This window comes from Macrotis lagotis, chromosome 4 (genome assembly GCF_037893015.1).
Source record: "Macrotis lagotis isolate mMagLag1 chromosome 4, bilby.v1.9.chrom.fasta, whole genome shotgun sequence".
Lineage (NCBI taxonomy): Eukaryota > Metazoa > Chordata > Mammalia > Peramelemorphia > Peramelidae > Macrotis > Macrotis lagotis.
This window is the reverse complement of record NC_133661.1, coordinates 245,261,320-245,268,784: the sequence shown is the minus strand read 5'-3', so window position 1 is coordinate 245,268,784 and position 7,465 is coordinate 245,261,320. Positions and strand designations below refer to the sequence as shown.

The 7,465-nt window shown below is 34.5% G+C and overlaps 1 long non-coding RNA gene across 5 annotated transcripts in view; it reads left to right on the top strand.

The window, feature by feature from the left end:
* Positions 1–239: 239 nt before the first annotated feature.
* LOC141522290 (uncharacterized) overlaps positions 240–7,465 on the top strand; it is a 119,890-nt gene continuing 112,664 nt past the window's right edge. For all 5 annotated transcript variants that reach the window (XR_012478185.1, XR_012478187.1, XR_012478188.1 and 2 more), the window contains exons 1-2: positions 240–891; positions 1,555–1,705. This is a non-coding gene — a long non-coding RNA (uncharacterized LOC141522290). The remainder of the gene's footprint in view (positions 892–1,554; positions 1,706–7,465) is intronic.

Here is a 7,465-nt window from a genome sequence, read left to right as displayed (position 1 = left end):
GACTTTGACTCCAGGTCAGCATTCTATTTACTTCACCACCTGCTTTAGTACTTCATTACTTTAGTTGGTGGTACCTACAGTATATCCAGTTTAAGCTATTTAAGTGGGAGTTGAAGATTCATCACTATAGCTAAGCAGAGAGAGACTATGACTTCATAAACAGATCTGAGAGTCATCTACATAGAAATGATAACTGAACCTTTGGAAGCTAATGAAATCACCAAGTGAAATAATACAAAATGAGAAGAGCAGGGGACCATGAACAGAGCCTAAGGAGATACTCATGGTTGGAGAATGTCATATGGATGAGGAACTGGCAAAGGAAACTAAGAAGCAGTGGAAGAGAGAGGAAGAAAATCAAGAGAATGTTGTAATAACCTAGAGAGAAGACAAAATGCGAAAGTGAAAGTGACTGACAGGATCCTGTTCTGCCAAGAGGTCAAGGAAGAACAGAAAGAACACTTGATTTGGCAAGAGATCAGTGGTAATTTGAAGGGAGCATTTTCAATTGAATGATGCCATCGGAAACAAGATTGCAGAGGAATTGAAAAGATTGAAAGGAAAGAAAACAAAAGTTGCCACTGATTTTAGATCTTTTTCTCAAGGAGTTTAGTCACAAAGAGGAGAAGAGATACAAAATAATAGTTTGTGGGTATGTTTGGATTAACAGGTGTTTAGGCAGAATGGAATTGAAAAGAGACTGAGAATGAGAGCGAGAGACAGCCATCTGGAGAAGATAAGAGGGAATGGAAATCATGTATGCATTTAGAGGGACTTCCCTTGCCTTTTCAAGGTGACTCTCTTCTTGAGAGTCAAAGTGAGAAAGAAGATAGAGAAAGGTTAGAGGAAGACATTGGAGTGATGTGAGATGAGGAAAGGAAGAAGATAAAAGTAAATAATCTCAATTTTTCTGTGAAATGAAAAGTAAAGTCCATGACAAGTGTAGTAGGAAACTTGAGGAAAGATAAGTGTGAAAAGCAAGATACTGAGCCAACTGGGAAGTGATTACTGTAGTCCAAATGAGAGGCAAAGAAGACCTGAAGTAGGGGAGTGACTATGTGAGCAGATAGAAGGAAAAGTTATAAAAAAAGATGTAGAAATTGAAATAATGTGATTTGGCAACTGATTGTAAATGTGGGGTAAGGGAGAATGAGGGATTAAAGATCATAGGTGATGGGAAGAATGGTGATTCCTTCACCAACAAAAGAAAAATTTGGGAAAAGGGTGTCTGGGAAAAAAAACCAATGTAATTAAACCTGTGATCCAACTCACGCATTTCTGCTCTTTTTGTGTGACTTATCTTTCCCAACAAATTGAAGAGTGGAGCTTTACTCATTTGTCACTGAGATCTCTTCCCAGTCTAAAATTCTTTCCCTAAATAGAGAGATATTAGTGACAAAGGAAGTAGACTTCTAAAGGATGCCAGTAATAACTGTGAGGATAGCTGAGTACTGTGGGGTATATATCCCATAACTTGAGATCCATAGCTTGGAGCCTGCCTTTCCCATTATCCATGATGATAATGATTATGATATTTGTCCTTTGTTCTTGAAGACCGTGACATCAGGGTGACGATGCCATGACAAGCATATGAATTGGTTTTGAGTGAAGGGATGCTGTGTTAAATCACCAGACTCCTCCAGTGTCATCTAGATCAAGTGGCCTGATGTGAATCAAAATGACTGGAGATGACCCTGGATGTGAGGTAAGCAGGGTTAAATGACTTGCCCAAAGTCACATAGTTAATATGTCTGAGGTAGGATTAGAACTCCAGACCTCCTGACTCCAAGGCTAGTGCTCCATCCACTGTACCACCTAGCTTCTCCCTTTATAAAGGAATGACAATTGAAGAACTCAACTTGAACATTAAAAGTATTTCTCCTAGACTAACAATATTTAGGAGGGTGGCTAGATATGATTTTAGCCCAGTAACTCCTCTATCTAAGGAGGGCAGAGGAGCTTCTGACCAAAGCTCCTGCTTCCCTCTTGGCAGGGATTAGTCTCCCTCGAAGTAATGTGGAGAGAAAAGACTCTAGAAACATCTATTCATATTTCCCTTACAACCACATCTAAATAGACCTACAAAGTTCAAACATAAAACATACATTTCCTTGAATGGTCTCAATTTTTTTTCCTTTGAATATGAGGCAAGGCCTTGGTTCAAAAAGTGAACAGAGGGAGTATGATAGGAGACATGAGGAGAGGTAACAGTATTTGGAATAGCCTCTGTGGAGCTTGAAATACTAAACTAATTAGGTTATTACAGTAGTCAAGGTGAAAAATAAAGAAGACTTGAAGTCTGGAGGTAGGTTTATATGCAGACAGAAGGGGACAGATTCAAGAGATGTTGTGAAAATAGAATCAATTGTATATATTTGATCCTCGAGTAATGGGAAGCCCCTGAAGGAGTTGACATGGTCAGATCTGGACTTTAGGAAGATTAATTTGTCAGCTGGATGGAGGATGGACTGGAATGGAGAAAGACTAGAGGAAAAGTGACTAACCCAAAGTCTATTTTGCAATAATGCAAGCATGAAGGAACAAAGGCCTACATCAGGGTTCTGACAGTATCAAAAGAGAGATAAGGACACATCCATGAAATATTATTAATGTAAAATTGATTAGATGTATGATATGAGGAAGAGAGTAAAGAATCAACAATGAGAAGGTTTTGAGCCTGGGTCACTGCAAGGACAATGGTGCCCTTAGCAGTAATAAGAAAGTTAGGAAAGGGGGAAATTCTGTGGGAAAATATAACAAGTTCAATCTTGGATATGATCTTTGTTGAATGTTCAGAATTTTATGTTTGGTGATAATCATCATCAAGTCCACAAGACTGATTTGGGGATGGTCTAAAAAATCATGCTGAAGGAACTGCTTCCTGCTTTTTAGCTGGTATTTGCATACCTTTGGAAATTATGCCACAAATTTTTTTAATATGACTTTCTGGTGAGAGTCATTGGAAGATTACTTGAAAAGGTAATGCTAGCAAGAACCAACTGTTGGGAGATAGGACTTTAGGAGACCTATGGATTTAGAAATAGAATAGATTTTATATCAACCGATCCAACTACTTTATTTTATAAATGAAAAAACTGGATCTCATAGACGTAACTAAGCCAAGAGATAAGGAAGGAAACTATATCCTCCTAAAAAGACAATGAAGCATGGGGTGGTTAGCTGGTGCAGTTGATAAAGCACCGGCCCTGGAGTCAGGAGTACCTGGGTTCAAATCTGGTCTCAGACACTTAATAATTACCTAGCTGTGTGGCCTTGGGCAAGCCACTTAACCCCATTTGCCTTGCAAAAAACCTAAAAAAAAGACAGTGAAGCAATTTCAATATTAAATATGTATGCACCAAGTGGTATAACATCCAGATTCTTAGAGAAAAAGCTAAATGAGTTACAGGATTGTACAGACAGCAAAACTCTACTGGTGGGAGACCTCAACCTACCTCTTTTAAAATTAGATAAATCTAACCATGAAATAAACAAGAAGGAAGTTAAGGAAGTAAATAGAATGTTAGAAAACCTAGACATGATAGAGCTTTGGAGAAAATTGAATGGGTATACAAAGTAATGTACCTTTCTTTTCTGCAGTACATGGCAGCTACACAAAAACTGACCATGTACCAGGGCATTAAAAACTTCTTGAACAAATACAGAAAGGCAAAAATAGTGAATACTTCCTTCTCAGACCATAATGCAATAAAAATCATGTGCAATAATGGGCCATGGAGAGATAGACCTAAAATTAATTGGAAACTAAATAACCTCATTTTAAAGATTGAATGGATCAAACAAAAAATTTTAGATAGAATTAACAATTTCATCCTAGAAAATGACAATAATGAGACAACATACCAAAACTTATGGGATAAAGCTAAAGCAGTTATTAGGGGATATATTATATCTCTAAATACATGAATAAATAGAGAAAGAGGAAATCAATGAATTAAGCTTGCAACTAAAAAATTAGAGAAAGAACAAATTTTAAAAACCCAACTAAATACCAAATTAGAAATCTAAAACTTAAAGGAGAAATTAATAAAATTGAAAGTAAAAAAGCTATTGAATTAATAATAAAACCAAGAGTTGGTTTTTATGAAAAAAATAATAAAATAGATAAACCTTTGGTTAATTTGATTAAAAAAAGAAAGGAGAAAATCATAAATGAAAAAAAATGAACTCTTCACCAATAAGGAGGAAATTAAAGTAATAATTCAGAACTATTTTGCACAACTGTACGCCAATAAATTTGATAACCTAAGTGAAATGGATGAATATTTACAAAAGTATAAGTTGCCCAGGTTAAATGAAGAGGAAATTAAATAACTATCTCAGAAAAGGAAGTTCAACAAGCCATCAATGAACTCCCTAAGAAAAAAATCCCCAGAGCCAGATGGATTCACAAGTGAATTCAATCAAACATTTAAGGAACAATTGGTTCCAATTCTTTATAAATTCTGGAAAAATAGGTGAAGATGGAACTCCACCTAACTTCTTCTATGAGACCAATATGAGACTGATACCTAACCAGGAAGAGTCATAACAGAGAAAGAAAATAAGACAAATTTCTTTAATGAATTTGGATGCAAAAATTTTTAATAAAATCTTAGCAAAGAGATTACAGCAAGTTATCACTAGGATAATACACTATGACCAAACAGGATTTATTCTAGGAATGCAGAGTTGGTTCAATATTAGGAAAACTGTCAGTATCATTGACTATATCAATAACAAACCAAATAGAAATCATGTGATTGTCTCTATAGATGCTAAAGCATGACAAAATACAGTACCTATTCTTAATAAAAATGCTAGACAGCATAGGAATAAATGGATTGTTCCTTAGAATGATAAGCAGTATCTGAAACCATTAACAAGTATTATATGCAATGGGGATAATCTAGAAGCATTCCTAATAAGATCTGGGGTAAAACAAGGGTGACTATTTTCACAACTACTGTTCAATATTGTATTAGAAATGTTAGCTTCAGAAATAAGTGAAGAAAAAGAAATTGAAGGAATTAGAATTGGGAAGGAAGAAATAAAACTCACTTTTTTTGCAGATGACATAATGGTATATCTAGAGAAGACTAAAAAATCATATAAAAAACTACTAGAAACAATTAGCAACTTAACAAAGTCACAAGAAATAAAGTAAAATAAACCCATATAACTCCTCAGCATTATATATATATATTATATATATATATATGTATATATATATGAAACTAGCAAGATACAGTAGCAAGAGCTAGAAAGAGAAATCCCATTTAAAATAATTTCAGACAATATAGAATACTTGGGACTCTATCTGCCAAGGCAGACTCAGAAACTCTATGAAAACAACTATAAAGCACTTTTCACACAAATAAAATCAGATTTAAATAACTGAGCAAATATTAACTGCTCATGGATAGGCCAAACTAATATAATAAAAATGACAATTCTACCTAAATTAACCTACTTATTTAGTGCCATACCTCAATCAAACTTCTAAAAAATTACTTTAATGAGCTAGAAAAAAATTGTAATTAAATTCATATGGAGAAACAAAAAGTCAAGAATAGCAAGAGATTTAATTTAAAAAGTGAAAAAGAAGGTGGCATAGCCTTACCAGTTCTAAAATTATATTAAAAAGCATCAATCAACAAAACTGTCTGGTACTGGTTAAAAAATAGAGTGGTGAATCAGTAGAATAGACTAAGCTCAAGAGAGACAGCAGGAAATGATTATAGTAATCTGCTGTTTGATAAACTCAAAGAGTCCAGCTTCTGGGATAGAAACTCACTCTTCAATAAGACTGTTGGGAAAATTGGAAGATAATATGGCAGAAACTTGGATTAGACCAACACCTCACACCCTATACCAAGATAAGATCAAAATGGGTGCAGGATTTTGAACATAAAGGAAAATATTATAAGCAAACTAGGAAAACAAGAAATAATTTACCTGTCAGATTTATGGAAAGGGAAACAATTTATGACCAAATAAGACAAAGAGAACATCATAAAAAACAAACATAATTTTGATTACATTAAATTAAAAGGCTTTTGCACAAATGAAACTGATGTAACCAAGATCAAAAGAAATGTAGTAAACAATTTTTACAATTTGTATTTCTGGCAAAGGACTCATTTCTAAAATATATAGAGAATTTATAAAAAAAAAAAAACAACAAACACACCATTCCCCAGTTGACAAATGGTCTAGGGATATACAAAGGTAATTTGCAGATGAAGAAATCAAAGCTATCTATAGTTATATGAAAAATTTCTCTAAATCATTACTGATTAGAGAAATGCAAATTAAAGCATCTCTGAGGTATCACCTCACACCTCTCAGATTGACCAGTATAACCAGAAAGGATAATGATCAATATTGGAAGGGATGTGGGAAATTTGAGACACTAATGCATTGTTGGTGGAGCTGTGAACTCATCCAACCTTTATGGAGAGCAATTTGGAATTATACCTAAAGGACAATAAAAATGTGCATACCCTTTGATCCAGAAATACCACTACTTGGTCTATACCTTGAAGAGCTCATGAAAAAGGATAAAAACATCACTTGTACAAGAATATTGTTAGCAGCTCTTTTTGTGGTAGCAAAGAATTGGAAATAGAGGGGATGCCCATCAATTGGGGAATGGCTGAACAAATTGTGGTATATGTATGTGATGGAACACTATTATTCTATTAGAAATTAGGAGGGATAGGACTTCAGAGAAGCCTGGAAAGACTTGCATGAATTTCTGAGTGAGATAAGCAGAACCAGAAGAACATTATATAACCTAACAGCAACATGGGGGGGATGATCAACCTTAATGGACTTGCTTATTCCATCAGTGCAATAATCAGGGACAATTTTAGGGTATCTGTGATGGAGAATATCATCAGTATCCAAAGAAAGGATTGTGGAGTTTAAACTAAGACCAAAGATTATTACCTTCATTTTTGTTTTAGAAAAAGTTGTCTTATGCACTACATAATTTTCCTATCTCTAATATTTTATTTCTTCCTCAAAGTTATGTTTTTTCTCTCAACACATTCAATTTTGATCAATGCATAGCATGGAAACAATGTAAAGACTATCAAATTGCCTTCTGTGAGGGAGAGGGGGGAGAGAAGGGAGGGTGGGGGAAAAATTTTTAAATTCAAAACCTTATAAAATGATAGGTAGAAACTACTATTGTATATAATTGGAAAAGAAATAAAATATTTATTTAAAAATAGTAACTAGGGACGGCTAGGTGGTGTAGCTGATAAGAACACTGGCCTTGGAGTCAGAAGTACCTGAGTTCAAATCTGACCTCAGACAATTAATAATTACCTAGCTGTGTGGCCTTGGGCATGCCACTTAACCTCATTTGCCTCGCAAAAGACTAAATCTAAAAAAGAAAAAAGAAAAAATAAAAAAAAATAAAAATAGTAACTAACCCATTATTATACAAGATGGC